This window comes from Salvelinus namaycush, chromosome 16, assembly GCF_016432855.1.
Source record: "Salvelinus namaycush isolate Seneca chromosome 16, SaNama_1.0, whole genome shotgun sequence".
Classification (NCBI taxonomy): Eukaryota; Metazoa; Chordata; class Actinopteri; order Salmoniformes; family Salmonidae; genus Salvelinus; species Salvelinus namaycush.
The window spans coordinates 16,148,555-16,174,572 of NC_052322.1; positions in this window are offsets into that span (position 1 = coordinate 16,148,555).

Consider the following 26,018-nt stretch of genomic DNA (forward strand, 5'->3'; position numbering starts at 1 on the left):
GATCCAGCAACCTTTCAGTTATTACCCCAATGCTCTAAACACTAGGCTGCCTGCCACCACTTTTTAGGGCACAAAAAAACATTTAACTGATGTTGCAAGAGTGTTCCCAGAACACATGTAATCTGTTTTTTTTTTTTTAAGTTTCTCAGAATGTTTATTTAGGTTGTGGGAACATTGTGGGGATATGACAAAAGATAGGTTCCCCAAACACAAAAACTGTCCAGTTGTGCAGACATTCAGATAATGTTTGATTTAGGGTGCACAAAACATTCATTTGATGTTGCAAGAATGTTGACAGAACAGCCTTTCTGAGTTCTTTAAAGGTTCTCAGAACATTTAATTAGGCTGTGAGAACAGTTGTAGGTACATTACAAGAGATAGGTTCCCAAAATACAAAATATGCTCAGTTGTGATGAGATTCACACAATGTTTAAGTTAGCAGAGGACAATTCTATAATGCTGTAAAAATATTGTCAGAACACCTTTTTTAAGTTCTTAAAGGTTCCCAGAAAAGTTATGCGAGTTGTCTGGGATGTTGCAAGAATATTGTTGTGATATTCACATAGGTTGCACAGAACATTCCCACTATGTTGCACAATGTTCCACAAGTCTGTTTTTATGACATTCATAGCATATATATTTTTTAGGTTTAACATAATAGTCCATTGATGTTCACGCAATATATCATTTTACCTTGTCTTGGAGGTCCTTGGAACAGTTCAAGAACATTTAGAAAATGTTATATTAAAATTTGACTTAATATTACCACAACATTCTCAGCATGCAAATGTGTAGCTCCTTAAAGGATAAGAAAGCATATTGGAATACATCCTAATTCTGTTTCTCTCCAGATATAATGGCAGTTTGCATTCCTTGGTGGTATAGAGACACATGGCATTTACATTTCATTCATAGGACATTTGAAAAGCATTTAATCATACAAACACAACCATATTTTTTACACTTCATATGTGGACAGTCTGCACATGTTATTTTTATCCTCTGCGCCACCAGGGAAGCTCTTTTAAATGTAGTTTTTCAATATATAGCCACCGCAGTACGGTCAATCAGGAATTCCATGCTTCCTTTTTAGCCTTCTTAGACATAACTAACCCAGGGAAATACTGGTAACTGGGTTATTCACCACCACTTCACCCATCCTCATTATATATGCTGCGTACTTCTGAGTCCATATTTACAAGGTATCCAAGACTATGAGTGCTCATCTGAGATCAATTTTTCTTTTCAGATCATGACAAATAAGAGAGGGGGGACCATGTCAAGTGTCTCAAAGTAGGAATTATATTGGGTGTGTTTGAACAGTACATTTTTACACAATGTTTAATTTTTACAGTTAGTCTAAATTCTGCATTTCTGACTGGATTTATAAATCTGTACGAAATAAAGACATCCTCTCATTTAGTATATCTGGTACTCAATTTCACAGTTTTTTTCCTTCAAAATAACCATGGTTAAAGAATGTGGGATTGAACCTGCAATCTTCAGATGTGTGGTCAGAGTTTTAAACCTCTGTACCACCAGGAGATATTTGTGACCATCTGTTTTTATTTTTTATTATTATAAAAAAATGTATTTGGTCAAACAACACAATTTCAGAGTTATAAAAATGTTCCTATCCTCTTCATATGCTGTGTACTTGTAACACTGTATTTTATGAATTTGCTCTTCAATATTGCACCTTTCTTTTTTTGCATTTTAATTGTAAACAATCACGGTAAGGTATGCAGCATATAAAGTGGGTGGGTGATGGTGAAAAACCTAGTTAATAGTATATCCCAGGGTTAGTTATGTCTAAGAAGGCTAAAAAGGAAGAATGGAGTCTTGATTGACCATACTGCCATGGCTATATACTGAAAAATAAGATTTCAGAGCGCTTACCTGGTGGCGTAGAGGATAAAAGACCTGGCTTGAGAACCAAACATTTCAGATTCAAACCCCACATTAAGATTGTCAACATATAAAGTGCAAAAAAAGATTAACTGCTGTTAAATTGTCCCATGAAATAATGTGCAGACATTAGGTAAAACTTTTTTTTTTTTTTTAAATCTAAATGTTCTGAGTAACTTCAAGACAAGGTCAAATGTATATAGGGTGAATATCAATAGAATATTATGTTAAACCTAAAACAAATATGCTGTGAACTTCATAAAACCGGACTTATTTGGAAATTGTCGAACATTATCCAACATTGTGGGAATGTTCTGTGCAACCTTCGTGAATATCAGAAGAATATTCTTGCAACATGAAGGGAATGTCCTGTGCAACCTAACTTAAACATTGTATGAATGTCATCACAACTGAGCATATTTTTTGTTTTGGGAACCTGTCACTTGTAATGTATCTACACTGTTGCCAAAACCTAATTAAATGTTCTGGGAACATTTAAAGAACTCAAAGGCTGTTCTGTCAACATTCTTGCAATATCAAAGGAATGATTTGTGCACCCTGATACAAAGATTATCTCAATGTCAGCACAAATAGACAGTTTTAGTTTTTTGGGAACCTATCTCTTGTGACATACCCACTAATTTCCCACAACCTGGAAACCTTTTAAAGAACAAACAAAATGTTTTCTGGGAACATTCTTGCAACATCAGGTGAATGTTTTTTGTACCCTAAAAGAAACATTGTAGAATCATCTAAGCAACTGGACAGTTTTTGTGTTTTGGGAACATATCTTTTGTGATGTCCGCACAATGTTCCCACCAGACTGTTCCCACAACCTAATGAAACATTCTGGGAACCTTTAAATAACAGACAAAATGTGTTCTGGGAAGGTTCTTGAAACATCAGGCGATTGTTTTATACAAACATTGAATAATCATCAGCACGACTGGACAGTTTTTGTGTCACAGTATGAGAACATTTTGCTGCAAGCAAACAAATGTTCTGGGAACTTCCACAGTAACAATTTTGGTTTGCTGGGAAAACATTACTGGTACATTGTGTTATTACATTACCCCCCACCCAGATGTTGTATGTGGGGGATAGAGGAAGGGGTAGTCATAAAAAATAATCTGAAATCCAAGTGGGTTGAAATGTATGATACCCACTGTACATATTTACATAGGACTTCATTTGGGATTAAGTCACAAAACATAGAATATTGTAAATAAAACAATATTCATTCCTCCTGTTACTGTTCTGTCATTGTGCCTACTGTTTTTATTTGTCCAGGTTTCTGGATCAAGGGTAATGCCCTTGAAATATCAGTTGTTCTATTAGAAATAAAGTACAGCTCACCACAGACAGCAGCCTTGGCGTCACAAACACAGAAAATAAAATATGGAGCTTGCATTTCCTTTTCCCCAGAGGGCCAGTGCACTTATTATTTGTCAGAGTCACAGATGTTTTTCAAATGACGGTGTCTTGTGTGTGTTGAACCTTTACCAAAACTCTACCATGAGAGACTACAGCATTTTGCATACCATCTGATTGAAGAAGCCTCCATGAAATGAGGAGTCTCGTGAGTCTGAGGGAAGTTCCACTTCTGTTGGATGCTCTTTTCTCTGTATATATCAATGATGTCGCTCTTGATTCTTTGATCCACCTTTACGCAGACGACACCATTCTGTATACATCTGGCCCTTCTTAGGACACTGTGCTAACAAACCTCCAAACGAGCTTCAACGCCATACAACACTCCTTCCGTGGCCTCCAACTGCTCTTAAATGCTAGTAAAACGAAATGCATGCTCTTCAACCGATCGCTGCCCGCACCCGCCTGCCCGACCAGCATCACTACTCTGGACGGTTCTGTCTTAGAATATGTGGACAACTATAAATACGTACCTAGGTGTCTGGCTAGACTGTAAACTCTCCTTCCAGACTCACATTAAGCATCTCCAATCCAAAGTTAAATCTAGAATTGGCTTCCTATTTCACAACAAAGCATCCTTCACTCATGCTGCCAAACATACCCTCGTAAAACTGACCATCCTACCGATCCTTCACTTCGGCGATGTAATTTACAAAATAGCCTCCAACACTCTACTCAGCAAATTGGATGCAGTCTATCACAGTGCCATCTGTTTTGTCACCAAAGCCCCATATACTACCCACCACTGCGACCTGTATGCTCTCGTTGGCTGGTCCTCGCTACATATTCGTCGCCAAACCCACTGGCTGCAGGTCATCTATAAGTCTTTGCTCGGTAAAGGTCCACCTTATCTCAGCTCACTGGTCACCATAGCATCTCCCACCCGTAGAACGCGCTCCAGCAGGTATATTTCACTGGTCATCCCCAAAGCCAACTCCTCCTTCGGCCGCCTTTCCTTCCAGTTCTCTGCTGCCAATGACTGAAATGAATTGCAGAAATCACTGAAGTTGGAGACTTATATATCCCTCACTAACTTTTAGCGTCTGCTGTCAGAGCAGCTTACCGATCGCTGCAGCTGTACACAGCCCATCTGTAAATAGCCCATCCAACCAACTACCTACCTCATCCCCGTATTTGTTTTTGTTTTTCTGCTCTTTTGCACACCAGTATTTCTACTTGCACATCCTCATCTGCACATATATCACTCCAGTGTAAATTGCTAAATTATAATTACTTCGCCACTATTGGCCTATTTATTGCCTGACCTCTTACTTCATTTGCACACACTGTATACAGATTTTTCTATTGTGTTATTGACTGTACGTTTGTTTATCCCATGTGTAACTCTGTGTTGTTTTTGTCGCACTGCTTTGCTTTATCTTGGCTAGGTCGCAGTTGTAAATGAGAACTTGTTCTCAACTGGCCTACCTGGTTAAATAAAGATGAAATAAAAATAAATAAATAAGATGCCCTTCTAAAGATTTCCATCCACCAGCAGATGATCTCTTGGCTGCAGGTCTAATCTCTGTTGTTCCCATTTTGCCTTTAGTTCTACTTCCCGCAGTTGCACATCTACGGGACTCACCTCACTACCCCTAGCACCCTTTTCGTCAGCCTCTCTCTTGAAGTGGATTCCCTCCTCCACCAAAGCAGCCTCAAGCTACTCTTTGACTACTGCTTCTGACTGCGAAGGGGTTATACAGATGTCAAAATGCTTAGCAATGAGGATCAGATTTGCCTTGATACATCAGTCTTGTACTTCCCTAGTGGGTTTTTCTTCAAATGCTTTCACTTCGAAGTCCATGGTCTTTATTTATTTACTCTGTGAGTGTTTATGCAACTTTCCACTTCTTCAGAGTGATTTGAGTGACTACAACAAACCTGGGACACAACATGCCGGACGAGACGCCATTTGGTTCCCCAATACGAAATAAAAAAGTCGCTCAACAGAAAAAGGTAACTAACAAATGAGTCACTGGGTTCTGAATGGCATCCATGTGGGGCCTACTGAGTGCTGGCCAAGCAACTCCAGTTGGATCTTAAAAGATCTCCTCCATGGACCCCCACTGGATTTGCCTGATATCAGAAAACTAAAGTAGAAAACCCACACCTGCAGTACCAGTCAAAAGTTTGGACAGACCTACTCATTCAAGGGTTTTTCTTCAATACTATGAAATAACACATATGAAGGACAGCAGCATCAGATGACCTGGCCCCCACATTCACCTGATCTCAACCCAATTGAAATGTTATCTTTATTTAACTAGGCAAGTCAGTTAAGAACAAAGTCTTATTTTCAATGATGGCCTAGGAACAGTGGGTTAACTGCCTTGTTCAGGGGCAGAACAACATATTTTTTACCTTGTCAGCTCGGGGATTTTCTCTTGCAACCTTTCGGTTGCTAGTCCACCACTCTAACCACTAGGCTACCTGCCACCCCATGGTTTGGGATGAGTTAGACCGCAAAGTGAAGGAAAAGCAGCCAACAAGTGCTCAGCATATGTGGGAACTCCTTCAAAACTTTTGGAAAAGCCTTCCAGGTGAAGCTGGTTGAATGCCAAGAGTGTGCAAAGCTGTTATCAAGGCAAAGGGTAGCTACTTTGAAGAATCTCTCATTTAAAATATATTTGATTTGTTTAACACTTTTTGGGTTACTACATGATTAAATATGTGTTATTTCATAGTTTTGATGGGTTCACTAATATTCTACAATGTAGAAAATAGTTAAAAAAATAAAGAAAAACCCTTAAATAACTAAGTGTGTCCAAACTTTTAACTGGTACTGTACATAGGATAAGTTGTGAAAACAAAAGTGGAGCAAACCCAAACAAGGGAAAACAAAAAGGTAAAGGCTCCTAAAGTGGAAGAGCTAAACATAGGTTTAGCGCTTCCAAAATCAATTTTTCCATCTCAAGTACTTGGCCAGAAGCCCTTAAATATCAGCTTTGCTAGCACAGGTAAAACACCTTCTGACTAACGAGGACAACAGGTGCAACACATCCTGACTAACGAGGGTGATTCCAATCAGTATGCCACACCCAAAGAGAGCCAAACCCAATATATTTACGAAATTGAGAGGAGAAACAGAATCTGTAACTCAGAGGAACAGCAAATTCTAGTGAAAATATCACCAGTTATATGTGGACAATACAGCCCCTCTTAGATTGTACATGGAATTGGATGAGAGATGCTCATCTGTTTCTGGAACTACTCTGAGATGGAGACTTCACGTCATTCTCTTCACTGATATGACAACATTGCTGGATTTAGATGACTTATAATGTTTAGTGACTTGGGGGCAACCTGTACAGATGTACAAATGTTGATCTTATATATATTAACAATCCTTTACTGTCCACTGCAAGCCTTACTCAACATTAGAGCATCAAAACGTTTCCTAAATGTTTTAGCATTTGGCATACACTACAGTTTTTTAAAAGACAAAGCCCAACTCAGTTAGCAAGTTTTGGATCATTTTATGATTTTCCTAATGAAATCACAGTGAGTTTTCCAGATCAGTGGCTGCATTTAATGGTGTTGGCCACCCTTTCCTCCAACAAGGTGTCCTCTACAAATCCAGAACTGCGTGGCATTGAATGGAGCCAGCACTTCACAGTGAAGTGAAAATGCTTATTAGTCAAACAATCCCCATCGGAATAATGTCAGCGTCAGCCAGTAGTGAAGGGTGACATGCTGAAACCTCTGCACATGGAAACCAACTGTTGGATGTATTTGATTCCATTCCACCTATTCCGCTCCAACCATGACCACGAGCCCGTCCTCCCCAGTTAAGGTGCCACCAATCTCCTGTGAGGCCAAGGTAATGACAATTATGTTTCGCAGCACATGCCTCTTACACTGAAAAAAAAGAAAGGTTCTTCAATGGTTCTGTGGAGAACTCTTGCCCGATAAAGAAGCTTTGAGTTAAGAATGGGGATCTTGATGTGGCATCTACGGTTCTTCAGAAATCAAAAGCATTGTTTTGTTTTTCAAATCCGTTTAGGAATACCGGCTGTCCAAACAGCAAGTTACAAGTGACCAAATCGGATTTGTGCGTGTTCAGACAGCAGTCATTTGCTGACATGGCTATGCTAGTTGTCATAGTAATGATGGTTGTGTGCGCAGTGGTGTAGGCTGATTGGTGGTTGTGCTCATGCTTCATACCACGTAGAAGTTATGTAGCAAGCTAAGGCGACAACATTGCCTGCCAAGGACGTTTCCCAGTTGATTTGAATGTTCAACATCATAGTGTAAGAACACTTTTAAAGCCTCAAAGAACAAGATGATACAACTTCAAAACAAATCAATTTTGCTTAGCCACAGCAGTCAACTAGCTAGCTAGGTAGCTGTTTGGCTTTCTAGCACATGCACTCATTTGTTTGTGAACAATTAACAAGCTAGTTAGCTACCACATGTTCTTGTCAAACTGTCAACAGAATAGCTAGCAAGCAATAAGAAAACCACATGAGGCCAAATAAATCAGATTTGACCGTTCAGTCACAAGTCGCATGGCCAGGAATTAGATTTCTATCTGATTTCAAACCACCTATGCCTATGGTTTGAAATGTGGCTTGAAATATCCTATTCCATGTGATTTTTGTCTGTTCAGAATGCAGGAAAAATAATAGATTTGAATCGGATATGCCCAAAAATGGTATTTGAGTACCTTCAATCTGTGTACAAGGCTTAAAATGTGTACAAGGCTTAAAAGGTTTTTGAATTGTATGAAAACCTGCAGATGGGTCCCTTTCATAGCACACAGCAAATTGGCCATTGTTAACTAGTCTTGATTTTTCAGTGTAACATTTCTGGTGTTGTTTCAAAAGTTAAATTAACACCATAGAGTTAAATTAACACTCAGTGGTGTAAAATAATCCCAGTGTTGGTGTTAATAACCAGAGTTGAACCAAAACCAAAACCACACCCATCATTATCATATTTTTTATATATGTTTTATATTGTTTCAATATCTATGTTTTTACACGTACCTTGATTATGCTACTCAAATATAAATAAGATACATTTTCCTAAACTATTCCAATCTGTTACTTGGACTTATTGTACCTGCACTGAAATGGTTGTTCCAGTTTAGATGTTAAAGGTAGTCTCATATCTTAGTCTTCCCAACATGGCAATTATTCTGAATGCAGGTTGCGGGTGGATACAAATTCCGAATGTTGAATATCCCCACTCTGTCTGGATTCCTATAGGAAATACACATTACTTTGCAAGCCAGCATAATGTGACTTGCAGGCCTGATGTGGCCTGTAAAGTGAGTTTCAGACCACTGTACTAGGGTAAAACTCTCAAATGAAGGCCTTTTGAAATATTAATTGTATTATCTTAAATAAATACATTTGAATGACAACATATTCAATTAGGATCTCACTTGGTGAAGACCACAGGACTAAAAATTAATTAATGCAACAACCATGTCTCTGTCAATAGCAAACACAGTCATGGGGTGTACTGGTAACTCTTAAATTCACTTGAAAGGCACCCTGGGAAAGATGAAAATAAGGCTTAAACCCCTAGAGCAGGACTATTCAATTCTGTTCCAGGAGGGACAAAATATTTATTGGTTTTGATTTTTGTATGGTTCTTCAAAGAACCATCCCATGTATAGGTTCTTCAGAGACCCTCAAATGGTTCACCTATGGCATTGCTCTCAAGAACCTTCTTTAGTTCCTACATGCACCTTTATTTTTAAGAGTGTATGAATTGAGTTTTTAGCAAATTCATACATTTGTATACATTTTAGGATGTTACTGGTCTGCTTTTGATCCTTTTTTACTTTATGTCTTGGTCAACCAGAGAGCTAAAGTCATGTAATGCTAATCATCTTGTACACCGAACTATGATTCTAATACACCAATCCTTTGTTTCCACATGTTTAATGCAGAGGTATGTCAAAGCAGTGGGTATTTATGGGGAACATTTGCTGCGTATGGAAAAGTGTGGAATCAATTTCCCGCTCCTACTGATAATTGATGGCTTTTCTGAGTGTGCTCCTGGAGGGAAAGATGACAAGCCAGGTCTATCATATTTGGAACGGTAGTAAAGCTGCCAGGGCCTAATTTCCTGGAGGCTTCTGACCCCTGAGCAACCCAGTGTCTCTCTTAAATGCTTAGAGCCAACACTCATTCATCAACCAGGCCTGGAACTGTTCCAAAATGTCAATATCACTGTCACACATATATTTCTATCTATAAACTGTATGTATGTATCTATATTTATTTATCTCTGTATGTGTTATGGTAAATGTGTAAAATCTGAGATTATAGACACACTGTAGGTTTCCCTGTTTTACACATTTAACGTGACATATTGTCACACCCTGGCCTTAGTTATCTTTGTTTTCATTATTATTTTAGTTAGGTCAGGGTGTGACATGGGGAATGTATGTGTTTTGGTTTGTCTAGGGGTTTGTACGTTTAATGGGTCAGTGTCTTGTCTAGGTGTTTGTATGTCTATGGCTGCCTAGATTGGTTCTCAATTAGAGGCAGCTGTGGTTTATTGTCTCTGATTGAGAGCCATATTTAAGGCAGCCATAGGCATTTGGGTTTTGTGGGTAATTGTCTATGTTGAACGTTTGTTGCTTGTCTGTGCACTTACGTCATTTAGCTTCACGGTCGTTTTGTTGTTTTGTTTCGTTTTGGTATAGTGTTCGTTGCGTGTTTTTCCCTTCTCTCTATAAAAGAGATGTATTTTGCACACGCTGCGCCTTGGTCCTCTCTCTCACCCAAAGACGATCGTGACAGAATTACCCACCTGAATCGGACCAAGCGGCGTGTGAAACAGCAACAGGACCCACCTACACAGGATTCATGGACATGGGAGGAGATATTGGATGGAAAGGGACCTTGGGCACAACCGGGAGAATATCGCCTCCCTCGTGAAGAGCTGGAGGCAGCTAAAGCCGAGAGGAGGCGATATGAGGAGGCAGCACGGAAGCAAGGCTGGAAGCCCGCGAGTACAACCCAAACATTTCTTCGGGGGGGCTTAAAGGGAGAGTGGCGAAGTCAGGTAGGAGACCTGCGCCTACTCCTTGTACTTACCGTGGAGAGCGAGAGTACGGGCAGACACCGTGTTACGCAGTAGAGCGCATGGTGTCTCCTGTACGCGTGCATAGCCCGGTTCGGTACATTCCAGCTCCACGTATCGGCCGGGCTAGATTGAGCATTGAGCCAGGTGCCATGAAGCCGGCTCAACGCGTCTGGTCTCCAGTGCGTCTCCTCGGGCCGGCTTACATGGCACCAGCCTTACGCATGGTGTCCCCGGTTCGCCTACATAGCCCGGAGCGGGTTATTCCACCTCCCCGCACTGGTCGGGCGACGGGGAGCATACAACCAGGTAAGGTTGGACAGGCTCGGTGCTCAAGGGAGCCAGTACGCCTGCACGGTCCGGTATTTCCGGCGCCACCTCCCCGCCCCAGCCCAGTACCACCAGTGCCTCCTCCACGCACTAGCCCTATGGTGCGTGTCTCCAGCCCATTACCACCAGTGCCTACACCACGCACCAAGCCTCCTGTGTGTCCCCAGAGTCCTGTGCGTCCTGTTGCTGCTCCCCGCACTAGCCCTGAGATGCGTGTCCCCAGCCCGGTACCATCAGTGCCGGCACCACGCACTAGGCCAAATGTGCGTCTCCAGGGTCCAGTATGCCCTGTTCCTTCTCCCCGCACTAGCCTTCAGGTGCGTGTCCCCAGCCCGGTACCACCAGTTCCGGCACCACGCACCAGGCCTGCAGTGCGCCTCAGCCGGCCAGAGTCTGCCGTCTGCCCAGCGGCGCCTGAACTATCCGTCTGCCCAGCGCCATCTGAGCCATCCGTCTGCCCAGCGCCATCTGAGCCATCCGTCTGCCCAGCGCCATCTGAGCCATCCGTCTGCCCAGCGCCATCTGAGCCATCCGTCTGCCCAGCGCCATCTGAGCCATCCGTCTGTCCCGAGCCATTAGAGCCGCCCGTCTGTCCCGAGCCGTCAGAGCCGTTCATCAGTCAGGAGCCGCTAGAGCCGTTCATCAGTCAGGAGCCGCTAGAGCCGCCAGTCAGCCAGGATCTGCCAGAGCCGCCAACCAGCCAGGATCTGCCAGAGCCGCCAGCCAGCCAGGATCTGCCAGAGCCGCCAGCCAGCCAGGATCTGCCAGAGCCGCCAGCCAGCCAGGATCTGCCAGAGCCGTCAGCCAGCCAGGAGCAGCCAGATCCGTCAGCCAGCCATGAGCAGCCAGATCCGTCAGCCAGCCATGAGCAGCCAGATCCGTCAGCCAGCCATGAGCAGCCAGATCCGTCAGCCAGCCATGAGCAGCCAGATCCGTCAGCCAGCCATGAGCAGCCAGATCCGTCAGCCAGCCATGAGCAGCCAGATCCGTCAGCCAGTCCGGAGCTGCAGTCCCTCAGTCCGGAGCTGCCGTTCCTCAGTCCGGAGCTGCCGTCCCTCAGTCCGGAGCTGCCGTCCCTCAGTCCGGAGCTACCCCTCAGTCCGGAGCTACCCCTCAGTCCGGAGCTACCCCTCAGTCCGGAGCTACCCCTCAGTCCGGAGCTACCCATCCGTCCGGTGGCGCCCTCTGGGATGGTCTTCAGTCCGGGACTTTCTACAAGGGTCGCCGCTCCAGAGGCGCCACCAAAGCGGGTATTGACAATGGTGGAGTGGGGGCCACGTCCCGCACCCGAGCCGCCGCCATATTAAGGCCCACCCCGGACCCTCCCCTTCAATGTCAGGTTGTGCGGTCGGAGTCTGCACCTTTGGGGGGGGGGGGTACTGTCACACCCTGGCCTTAGTTATCTTTGTTTTCATTATTATTTTAGTTAGGTCAGGGTGTGACATGGGGAATGTATGTGTTTTGGTTTGTCTAGGGGTTTGTACGTTTAATGGGTCAGTGTCTTGTCTAGGTGTTTGTATGTCTATGGCTGCCTAGATTGGTTCTCAATTAGAGGCAGCTGTGGTTTATTGTCTCTGATTGAGAGCCATATTTAAGGCAGCCATAGGCATTTGGGTTTTGTGGGTAATTGTCTATGTTGAACGTTTGTTGCTTGTCTGTGCACTTACGTCATTTAGCTTCACGGTCGTTTTGTTGTTTTGTTTCGTTTTGGTATAGTGTTCGTTGCGTGTTTTTCCCTTCTCTCTATAAAAGAGATGTATTTTGCACACGCTGCGCCTTGGTCCTCTCTCTCACCCAAAGACGATCGTGACACATATCTATGTATCTACAGTATATATCTTTCTATCAATATTCATCCATCAATCTACACTCTGTCTCTAATCACAGTGGAGTGTAAAACCATTGGTTAGATTTACTGCTTAACTGCATTTGTCTGTTTCACATTCTCCAAAACACCTCATCAGTGAGTCTGCCCTCTCAAAATAATGATCATCCTGTAAATCTGTCTGTCTCCAAGCGAACCTGATACTTTTAAAGTGACAACAACGATGACCTTGAGATGTATTTTTTGTCAGACCTAAAACTGTCTCCCTCAGCAGTGAGAGATGTGCCTGTCCAGATGGTTTTGCGTGGCACCGTCTTGCTAATTGTCAGTGATGCCATCAAAGGGGATGTAGCAGACCTGACAACATAGCTGATGAGCAATGAGATGAGCATGATGAAATTAGAGCCGAAAAACATGTGCCAGTTATTTTGTGCACCTTATACACTATAAAGTACATGAAAATGACAACTTAAACTCCCACATTTTTATCCCCCAAAGAGATGAATGATATTGTGATATTCAACACTTCTTTACGATGCTTTGTTCAGTTAGCAGCCATACAATCGCTTCATAGAGTATTTAGCTAGTATATTGACACCTATTAAAGTATAAGGCTTCATTCACTGTCAAATGATAACACTTTATTTGAAGGATAGCTACCTACGTAAGGACGTCATAACACATTCCTAATAGCCAACATACCCCAACAAATAAATATCAAACGTCTAATGAAGTGTTATCAAATAGGTTACTATAAGATGCAGCCCCAACCAATCCCATGGCTGTTCATGCTGATTGTGTTACGTACAAGACAAACCATATGACACACAGGATGATCCTGACCTCAGACTGACATGTGCTAAAGTGCATTATGGTTATAGCTGGGATAAAGGTCATGTAGCCTGCTGTTATAAATGAAACAGGACAGCTCCAGCATACATGCAGTGTCAAGTGGGAGGAGGTCTGAAGGGAAATCCCCTTGGATCTTTTAGGGACACATGCAGAGATCGTATTAAAAGATCTTCCCTTCTGTCCTTGTGATTAGCAGACACTTAATCATCAAATTTAACAGAGAGAGAGAGCAAAGTATTTTAACCAGTTCATCATATAATAGAGATATAATAGACATGGAGATGCTGTGCCTCTGTGTTTGAATGTGACAATGCCCTTTTGATTTTCACTACTCTGTCTGAGCTAGAAGGTTTGAAACATGCCAGGGGGTCATAGGAATATTGCGTCATGCAGGAACAGTTAACGAACACTTCATACTGGCTAATTCATCTCTGCTCCATGATATTGACTGGTCGTCATGTAAATTCTGTGGTCTTATTTATTCTATTTCAGAATTTATTATATCTACATTTTCATTGCAGCCATAATGGTCTGTCAGCTACACTGTCAGGAGCAGCCAGTGTGCTAGCAGCAGACTTTTGTTCCGAGAGATAGAGAGCAAGAGAGAGCGAAAGAGAGAGCGAAAGAGAGAGAGAAAGAGAGAGAGAGAGAGGGACTTGAAAGGAAGTAAACAAATGAATGCAATGCCTCATTAACAGAGTTTTATTTGACCGTGGCCAATTAGAGAGCATCTGTAATTTAAAACATTCAACCTAAATAAAATAAAACTTATTTAGCCAAGAACACATTTTTCTCATGGGACTCCATCTTTGCCTTGTTTTCATTCAAATGAAGTTTTTCCCAGTAACACACGTTACTGGAGTGGATACAGATATTGCAGTTGGTATATTCAGACTCAAATGCATGTAAATGGCTTACAGCATCTATCTACTTGGAAACCTGGGATGATAGAGAACGGTGTGAATACTTTTGTACTAGGACCGGGGCGATACCAGTATCGCGGTACTTATTAGTATCGTGGCAAGTAAAGGAAACATGAAGCACAGTTAACGTCTGTAGGAAAACAGATCTAATGTTGAAAACAAACATCATTATGTTGTCATCTAGTCACAATTATTTATTTTCCAAGCTAAAGCACACAATGTTTTACATACATCAAAGAGTTTGGTCTGCTTCGTGTTTGAATTTTTTCCATGGAAAAAATATCATGATACTGGTGTCATCCCGGCCCTACTTTGTACATGAGGTCAAGGTTAGGGCCAGAAATCACAAGGCTCACATCTGGCTGACATGTTTGGCTATTGCTCTTTGTAATCAATATTTTTCCGCCCTGTCTTAAGCAACGGACACTTGGCTGAAATATTGGTGGGCTGCCCTAACGACAAAACGTGCAGCTCTGCTTGAGACAAAGTTGCAGTCAGAAATAGATTGACAGACCGATGAATCACTCCCTCACTAAGGATTAACATGGCATACCTCACAATCACAAACAGAGACAGCAGGCACTGAAAAATGTATACAAGAACAGTAGAAGACATGGCAATTGATCCGCACCAATGATAGCATTATGACCAAAACAAGATCCAGCCCCAAATGCTTTTTTTGACTCAGAGACTCAGCCACGTGAAAAATAGTAACACCTGTATTGCTTATACTGGTTGTTAAGCATTGGAATAAAATGTTGAGCAATATGCATAACCAAATGTTGGAATAATGAGCCATCTGTATGTGTGGTCTCCTCCTTGGAGATGCCAGGAACGGAGCCATCTGTGAGGCTGCTGCCAGCTGTTTTCTTTCTTATTACATGTTTATTAAAAGCTGGAGTTGTTGTCCTCTTCAAAAAAAATAAAACAAAATATGGGGTGGCAATGTCTGTCTGTAATCCGATTGCCTCCGTCATCTCCATTAGACAATTTTGGGGGATTAATTTCCAACTCCCATTAAATATGAATTAACAGTTTAAATAGAACAACGGCAATGCTGATTAAATGTTTGTTGTTTTCTCTTCAGTGAAATGTAATGTCAAAATCTAGATTTCCGCCTAAATAGACATACCCAAAAGTAATTATTTATCATGAGAGGGCCATGAACAATACCTTGTAATGCTTATACTGCCAGAAATAATAAAATCTCACTTTTTTGGTAAAGAATTTTTATAAATTACTGAAGTGTAGTCACTTTTGAGGACTCAAGCTCACAGTATAAATATGAACAAAATTACAAAATTGTATAGAATTTTTTTCCCTATTCAGCAAAAGTGGGGTAATATGGCTTGAAATGCTTTCGAAATACACTGAGTGTACAAAACATTAGGTACAACTTCCTAATATTGCTTTGCACCCCCTTTTGCCCTCAGAACAGCCTACTAGGTGTCGAAAACGTTCCCCCAGGGATGCTGGCCCATGTTGACTCCAATGCTTCACACAATTGTATCAAGTTGTCTGATGTCCTATGGATGGTGGACCATTCTTGATACACATGGTAAACTTTTGAGCGTGAAAAGCCCAGCAGCGTTATAGTTCTTGACACACTCTTACCAGTGGCACCTACAGTGCATTCAAAAAGTATTCAGACCCGTTGACTTTTTCACATTTTGTTACGTTACTGCTTTATTCTAAAATGGATTAACTTGTTTGTTTTTTCTCATCAATCTACGCACAATACCCCATAATGACAAAGCAAAAACAGGTTTTTAGAAATTTTTGCAAATAAATAACACTTACATAAGTATTCAGATAATTTACTCAGTACTTTGTTGAAGCACCTTTGGCAGCGATTACAGATTTGAGTCTTCTTAGTTGTGATGTTGTATTTGGGGAGTTTCTCCCATTCTTCTCTGCAGATTCTCTCAAGCTCTGTCAGGTTGGATGGGGAGCGTTGCTGCACAGCTATTTTCAGGTCTCTCCAGAGTTGTTCAATCGGGTTTAAATCCGGGCTCTGGCTGGGTCACTCAAGGACATTCAGAGACTTGTCCTGAAGCCACTCCTGCATTGTCTTGGCTGTGTGCTTAGGGTCGTGGTCCTGTTGGAAGTTGAACCTTTTCCCCAGTCTGAGGTCCTGAGCGCTCTGGAGTAGGTTTTCATCAAGGATCTCTGTACTTTGCTCTGTTCACCTTTCCATTGATCCTACCTAGTCTCCCAGTCCTTGCCGCTGAAAAACATCCCCACAGCGTGATGCTGCCTCCCCCATGCTTCACTGTAGGGATGGTGCCAGGTTTCCTCCAGACGTGACGCTTGGCATTCAGGCGAAAGAGTTCAATCTTGGTTTTATCAGACCAGAGAATCTTGTTTCTCATAGTCTGAGAATCCTTTAGGTGTCTTTTGGGCAGTGGCTTTTGTCTGGTCTCACTACCATAAAGGCCTGATTGGTGGAGTGCTGCATAGATGGTTGTCCATCTGGAAGGTTCTCCCATCTCCACAGAGGAATTATGGAGCTCTGTCAGAGTGACCATCATGTTCTTGGTCACCTCCCTGACAAAGTCCCTTCTCCCCCAATTGCTCAGTTTGGCTGGGCGGCCAGCTCTAGGAAGAGTCTTCTTTGAAGAGTCAGGCCACTGTCTTCTTTGGGACCTTCAATGCTGCAAGCATTTTCTGCTACCCTTCACCAGATCTGTGCCTCGACACAATCCTGTCTTGGCGCTTTACAGACAATTCCTTCGACCTCATGGCTTTGTTTTTGCTCTGACATGCACTGTCAACTGTTGGACCTTATATAGACAGGTGTGTGCCTTTCCAAATCATGTCCAATCAATTGAATTTACCACAGGTGGACTCCAATTACGTTGTAGAAACATCTCAAGGATGATCCATGGAAACAGGTTGCACTTGAGCTCAATTTCGAGTCTCATAGCAAAGGGTCTGAATACTGATACTGGTATTTCTGTAAACATTTCTAAAAACCTGTTTTTACTTTGTCATTATGGGGTATTGTGTGTAGATTGATTCTTATTTAATACATTTTAGAATAAGGCTGGAATGCAACAAAGTGTGGAAAAAGTTAAGGGGTCTGAATGCTTTCCGAATACTACCCGTACCCCATTCAAAGGCACTTAAATATTTTGTCTTGCCCAATCACCCTCTGAATGGCACACATGTCCTTATCCAATCCTTATTTAACCTGTCTTCTCCCATTCATCTACACTGATTGAAGTGGATTTATCTAGTGACATGGATTCACCTGGTCAGTCTATGTCATGGAAAGAGTTTTGGAACATGTTCCTAATGTTTTGTACACTCAGTAACAATCACATTATAAACAACTTACTTTATTTCACCTATAAATAAGATCATGCTTAGTAATAGTACAAAATTGGCACCGTTTCATATAACTTTTTTGAGCGACGCAGAGACGACATTCAAATGCCTGCTGACATGAAGATTTGCAAGTGGAGCTGCGAGGTTCACAGCAAGAGGAAATCTATACTTTGTCTGGATAGGCCACAAAATGTGACGTATCGCTCCCTATGCAAATGAGGTGTCAGATTCCACATACTGCATCTCAGCTGAGAGCAGAGAGCGGCATGTGAAGCGGGACAACCAGATTGCTCTGTACATAACAATGTCGGTCGGATCCAGTCCAGAACCGCTCAGTCTTTACATCTAAGATGTTTTAAGAGAGCTATGAGTCACTATAAACACAGACATAAAAACTGGAAAAATATTCATCAAATATCATCTATGACTTATGATACTATTTGTATGATACTACTTTATCAACTGGGTCGTATCTTCATTATGCACAATTATTATTCAAAATCTCATCATGAGATCAAATCAAATTACTTTCCATTTTCAGAGTCAATTAGCAACATATTGATTTACCACAATCAGGCATTCATGCACAGCAGGCAACCTCCAACTTAAACTCCTCAAGTCAGAATCAGATCAGATCTCTCATAATTGAGGGTGGCAGAACTGCAGACCACCCTCTGTACCTGTCAACAAATTTCAGGAGCTCAAAGTAAGCTGCATCAGGGAAGCATCCTGCCATCCTGCCTGGGATGGGTGATAGACACGGAGAAGGAGCACTGGAAATGTCCATCAGCATCCTCTAGCCAGTGCCATGTGCTGAACAAGACAGGTCAGGTCTGAACTGACACTGACAAACCCAGGGTGGACACACTGTCGACACAGACTAAAGCAATGCCAAGGGACAAGTGACAGGCTACTTTGATGCCTTACCTAACTGCTCACTGCAGTAGGCCCACATGCAAACAGGGAGGCAGAAATAGGCACATGGAGTGGATACTCTCATGAATGTGAGTACACAGTACTACACACGCACGCACACAAGCACACACACGCCACACACACACATGCACACACAGTCTTGTAGAACTGTGTGGGTAAAATCACTGGGGAAGCCAAGCCAAGCCAGGAAAAACGTCATATTACAACCTATGTTGTGATAATTGCGTTGTTTGCTCTATACCCATTAGTTCATACACCACCATGATATACAATAAGACTGTGACAACAAAAAGACAACAGTCACACAGTGGTGGAATAAATTCAACTACACATGCGTTTGTTTCATCACAAAACCGAAGAGCAACATCTGACCGGTGGAGTCCACAAAGCAAATATTGCATTATCACCTGAAGCATGGTCAAGCAAGTTAATGTTTTCGACAGTTTACTAAACAACTACTGATTTAGAACCATGGAGTCACCTCAAGTCAGCAGAAAGACAACAGGAGCACTGCATCCACTATTCCAGCACCATTTAAACTTAAATATTTAAACATCAAATCAACAAGGTTGATATATATACAGGGTGCTTAGTTTAACACGCTGAAAAAAAAACGTAAGGATACCAAAACTATTTAGTCCAATCAATGTTGCTAAATATCATGTGGCTGTCCATTGTACTGAGTTCTGTTGGTGTGTGTGTGTGTGGGTGTGGGTATATGCGTCCGTGTGCAAGTAAAACAGCATTTATGACTCACCATACTAGACTAGGGCGGCAGGGGCGGCAGGTAGCCAAGTGGTTAGAGCGTTAGACTAGTATCCGAAAGGTTGCAGGATCGAATCCCCAAGCTGACAAGGTACAAATCTGTCATTCTGCCTCTGAACAAGGCAGTTAACCCACTGTTCCTGGGCCATCATTGAAAATAAGAATTTGTTCTTAACTGACTTGCCTAGTTAAATAAAAGTAAAATAGTTGAACTCCAATGCCATTGTTGATAAAACGGTCTATGGCTCTGTCATACATTCCACTTTTAGTTTTTGTTGTCATAAATTATGTACCTAGCTAAAATGCTTGCTAGCCTGACTTCCTCGCATGGACAACAATGAGCCAGCTAAGTTAGCTAGCGAACGTTAGTTAATGTGAGGCTACTAGGCTACATCTAGGCTACATATTGAACTTCAATTGTTTCAGACCAGCGGCACAATATATTCACTTATGTTTAGATCAGAATTGGTGTCATAATCATTAGCATGTACAGAGAATTAAGTCAAAACCACAAGTCCCAATCCCTATCTACATTCATGGCTTAAGAAAGGGCCGATTTAGTAAACTTGCTACTACAGGTCATAAACACAAGCAGACCAGAAACAGACACGTTTTTCAGAAAAGTGATTTGATTGTTGTGAGGGAAAATCCAAATTGGCCTCCACTGGGGGGTGTTTTGCTGCGGAAGGACAACCCACAGTTGAGCTCAGCTCAACACTGATTGGCAAATTATAATTTTTTGCTCCAGAGCACCTCAGACTGGGCGAAGGTTAACCTTCCAACAGGACAACATCCATAAGTACACAGCCAAGACAACGCAGGACTGGCTTTCGGGACAAGTCTCTGAATGTCCTTGAGTGACCCAGCCAGAGGTCGGACTTGAACCCGATCGAACATCTCTGGAGAGACTTGAGAATAGCTGTGCAGCAACGCTCCCCATCCAACCTGACAGAGCTTGAGAGGATCTGCAGAGAAGAATGGGAGAAACTCCCCAAATACAGGTGTGCCAAGCTTGTAGCGTCAAACCCAAGAAGACTCTACGCTGTAATCGCTGCCAATCCTGCTTCAACAAGGTACTGAGTATAGGATCTGAGTACTTATGTAACTGTGATATTTCATTTTTTTTTTTTATACATTTGCAAAATGTTCTAAAAACCATTTTTTTCTTTGTCATTATGGGGTATTTTGTGTAGATTGATGAGTGGGAAAAAACAATTTAATCCATTTTAGAATAAGGCTGTAACGTAACAAAATGTAGAAAAAGTCAAGGAGTATGAATACTTTCCGAATGCACTGTACGTTGATATACAGCTCTAGACTAGGTAAGATGGAACAGTGTGTTCAATGCTCAGTAATTTAACAAACAAATTCCCTTTTTCTTTTTAAGCAATTACCTGCCACAGGGTAACCTTAGAGGATCAAGTGAAATGTTAGAGATAAATCGTTAAAGACACTGACAGGGTATTTATCTTCACTCCTGCTTTAATGCCTTAGTACACACACACACACACACACACACACACACTAACACACACACTAACACATACTAACACACACCCCGACCTACACACACCCACACTGAACACAGTGGAGGGAGGTGGAGTGTTTTCGAATAGCTCTGCTGCCTTGTCCCAGTGTGCCTCAATGTATGTGCTTGTAAGATCACTGTTGCGTGTGTCAATCCTCCAGTTGAATCATGTTCTTAAAGTGCTTCATTTTAAAATCAAGCATGAATAATTAAGTCATTTCACGAAGCTGCTTTAACGATATATTACAGGAGAGGAAATAGGTCAAGCAGCTCGATGGTAAATATATTGTTTGAATAGGATATTATTGGGTTTAGAATACACACTTTCATTGGGTAAGAAATAACCTAACCTTCTCACTTTCTCTCTTCCCAACACCGCAACCACCTTCAAAATTGACTAACAGGTTTGATTTACGTATGCCAAAACGGATATATTAGGATATATTTTCCAAAGCCATTGTTCAGTTAATGACTCCGTCCTTTTAGATAATAGACGCCAAATGTAGAATAAAAAATAAAAAAAGACATATTTAGATCCAAATACAATATTCTTGAAAGTTAAGCAGTGTCACTCTCAAGCATGTTAGTCTTGGCAAACTTTGACAAGGATTCCTCTCAATGAAGCATTGGCTTCAAGGATAGCAATCTTAGCATAAAACAGTAAAGCATTGTTTTAGTCATTGTCATAAATATATGCATTTCAATTTAGTTTAAATTGTGCAAATTGAATCCCTGATAATACCCAAAGTTTTCGTGCACAGCTAATTGTATTATAGTTTGATGTTTAATTCAAGCTCTTTGTCCTTTTAGCTCGTTTTTTTCTTCTTAACTGGGTTATATTTATTAGAATATTAAATCGGCATCTGCTGTTAACAGTATGCATATGTTGTTGTTCTACTTTGAAAATTATGACTCTCAAGACTTCAATCACCGGCTGTCCGTCTCACATGAAATTTCAGCTTTGAATCAAAAACAGGTTTGGATTCCCCAGGCCTTCCTCCTTTCATCATGGCTAGTGCATTTTAATTAGACTGGCTATGCAGCTCTGATTTGTAGCAAGCCTGCGTAACTAAATAGTTGAACCACAAGATGCAAATGAGTACTGGGTTGTTGGGTTCTTGCAATATTGGAAACAGTCAGGAGGAGGTGAAACGAACTGCTCTTAGTGAATTTTGGAACACTGATTTGCTGAAGAACACCCATGTTCAACATGAGGTCATATTCAAAAGGTTTTTATTGTGTTTCACATATGATATCGGTAAAACTTGATTTAGATAGTCCATCCATAGATGCTCTACCAACTATTAACATTTCAACAAACTATCTACTAACCCTAACCCTAGTCCTAACCCTAACCTTAACCCTTATCCCAACCCTAAATTGAACTCTTACCCTAACCATAGTCATAACCCCAAACTTAACCCTTATTCTAAACCTAACCCTAACTGTAACCTTAGCAAGCAGTTGCTTAATGCTGCGTGGTATATGCAGTATGTACTGTAGTTCATGCAAAACAAAAGTGATTAAATCATGGTTGTGCAATGCAAAGGTAGGCCTATTTTACAGGTCAAAGGTATAATGTACAATAGGTACATGGATTGAGAAGAATATTATAATCTAATGAATGTATACGTTATATAATCATTTTGAAAGAGTAAACTGTCAACATTTAACAGAGAAATGTTGAGGCATTTTTTGACAAACAAATTGGATTGATTGGTGTCTAAGTGCATTTTTGTGCCTTTCTTGTGTATAGCAACCATCAACATGTTTCATCACTGCATGAGTACATGTGAGCAGCATCATCTGCAATTCAATTTCAGGTAACAAATATGTGATTTGATTTCATAATGTCAGGGCTTTGATATCCTCAGACAGACATAGTTCAAACTATACACACATCAATGTGTCTTTGTTAACTGCCTTCTCAGCATGCAGGCAACACAATGCATCTAATTGCTGCTATGCTGAAAATGATGGAAGGATAAAGCCACAAGTAGCCACAGCTAGAAAAACAATCCCACCGATATATTTGCTACCATATGTTATGGTAGTGGATCATCAGCTCTGTGGTGGAAAATCCATAAACAGCCAAGTAAGAGAGATGCAGCCATGTAAAACAGAAATGCTCGACAAACCTGGAAGATGTGGGACCGTACAATATCATACACTACTGGCTACTAGTTTCAGTAGTTTGCAACAATAGTCTACACCTGTTGTTTACAAAGCAATTTGATTTGACTTCGAAATTTGACATTTGGAGAAACATGGAAAAACGTCTAATTCTGCAGTGATACTGTGAGAGCTTGTTGGGTAGAGAATAGAGATAAGCTGAATTGAGGGGTGGTGGGTGATGGTGGTTGTGTGGGACCTGCCTGTCAGTGTACACGCACATGCTTCTTTTGTACACACAGTCAGGCTGGGTTTGGTGTGAAGAGCTGTCAGACTGGGGTTGGATCTAAGCCATGATTGATCACACAGATTCAGGACGATTTCAGGGGAGGTCTCTGCCATTGTGGGCAAGATAACTGACATCCACATAAATGGGAGGATGGAATATTATGAGAAACAATTTTTAATGGAGTGACGAACTAGGCAGGGCAAACCAGTTTCTCCAAAAGGGCCACATTCGTGAGATCATGTTGCACTGAGAGGTCTGCCTAAGTCATCCATCATATCACCTAAACTTGGTTTCTGGTTAGGTCATGAGTAGCTTCTCTATGTCATAGGAACACACTTTGTCAAACCATAAAGGTACCCAATTACCTCAATAATCTCGAAGTGAGGACAGTGAAGCAGTTGGTCAAGTTATCCTGCAGCATTGCAAATTCTCACACAGTTCATACTGTACAGGATATTTCCAAAACACAAGGGTTAGGGTTACACCTGCACACACCTTTACATCACAAAACATGAAAGCTTATCTATTACACTACGCGTTTTTATGAGGGTGAATGTGAGGTTGATGAATATGATGCTGCACAAGAGTCGCAGATTACAAAGATATACACATGCAGCGGTTGTATACTTGTTATACAACTCTATAACCTCATAATATCCCTGCCATATACCAAGCGGTGTCAGAGACTCCCGCATCCCAAGTCATTGACTGTTCTCTCTGCTGCCGCACGACAAGTCTGGAACCAACAGGACTCTGAACAGCTTCTACCCACAAGCCATAAAACTGATAAATACAGTAGTTATTCCAGGTAGCTATTGGTTAACTATTTAACTATCTACAGTACATTGACCCTTTTTGCACTAAATCTTTTGAGTTATCACATAAGCTGCTGCTACGGTTTATTATATATCCTGTTGCCTAGTCACCAATTAAGGTGCCACCAACCTCCTGTACTGTATGTACATATCTACCTCAATTAGTTCATACCCCTGCATATCAACTCGTTACTGGTACCCCGTGTAAATCAAAATATCAAATCAAATGTTATTGGTCACATAGACATGGTTAGCAGATGTTAATGCGAGTGTAGCGAAATGCTTGTGCTTCTGGTTCCGACAGTGCAGTAATATCTAACAAGTAATCTAACAATTCCCCAACAACTACCTGTCACGCCCTGACCGTAGATTGCTTTGTATGTTTCTATTTTTTGTTTGGTCAGGGTGTGATGTGGGTGGGCATTCTATGTTTGTATGTCTAGGTTTTGTATTTCTATGTTTTGGCCGGGTATGGTTCTTAATCAGGGACAGCTGTCTTTCGTTGTCTCTGATTGAGAACCATACTTAGGTATCCTGTTTTTCCACTGTTAGTTGTGGGTGGTTATTTTCTGTTTAGTGTTGGTTGCACCTTGCAGAACTGTTTCGGCTATTCTTTTTGTTATTTTGTATTCAGTGTTCAGTCAGTTAAGCGAATAAAGATGAACACGTACCCCGCTGCATTTTGGTCTGACGATTCCTCTTCTTCCGATGAATGCCGTGACACTACCTAAGACACACAAATCTAAAAGGGGTGAATGAGAATATGTACATAAAAATATATGGATGAGCGATGGCAGAGCGGCATAGGCAAGGTGCAATAGATGGTATAAAATACAGTATATACATGATATGATTGTCACACCCTGACCTTAGAGATCCTTTTTATGTCTCTATTTTGGTTTGGTCAGGACGTGAGTTGGGGTGGGCATTCTATGTTTTGTGTTTCTATGATTTTCTATTTCTATGTTTTGGCCGGGTATGGTTCTCAGTCAGGGACAGCTGTCTATCGTTGTCTCTGATTGGGAACCATACTTAGGTAGCTTTTTTCCCCACCGTTCTTTGTGGGAAGTTGACTTTGTTTAGGGCACATAGCCTTTGAGCTTCACGGTTTGTTTTTTATTGTTTATTCTTTTGTCGGCGTCATTTCTAAAATAAAGAGAAAATGTACATTCACCACGCTGCACCTTGGTCCTCATCTTTCAACAGCCGTGCATGATGCATGATGAGTAATGTAAGATATGTAAACATTATTAAAGTGGCATTATTTAAAGTGGCATTGTTTAAAGTGACTAGTGATCCATTTGTTAAAATGGCCAGTGATTGTGTCTCCATGTAAGCAGCAGCCTCTCTGAGTTAGTGATAGCTGTTTAGCAGTCTGATGGCCTTGAGATAGAAGCTGTTTTTCAGTCTCTCGGTACCATCTTTGATGCACCTGTACTGACCTTGCCTTCTGGATGGTAACGGTGTGAACAGGCAGTGGCTCGGGTGGTTGTTGTCTTTGATTATCTTTTTGGCCTTCCTGTGACATCGGGTGCTATAGGTGTCATGGAGGGCAGGTAGTTTGCCCCCGGTGATGCGTTGTGCAGACCGCACCACCCTCTGGAGAACTTTGTGGTTGAGGGTAGAGCAGTTGCCGTACCAGGCTGTGATACAGCCCGACAGAATGCTCTCGATTGTGGATCTGTAAAAGTTAGTCAGGGTTTTGGGTGACAAGCCAAATTTCTTTAGCCTCCTGAGGTTGAAGAGGCACTGTTGTGCCTTCTTCACCATACTGTCTGTGTGTGTGGACCATTTCAGTTTGCCGTTGATGTGTACGCAGAGGAACTTAAAACTTTCCACTTTCTCCACTGCTGTCCCTTCGATGTGGATAGGGGGGTGCTCCCTCTGCTGTTTCCTGAAGTCCACGATCATCTCCTTTGTTTTGATGCAT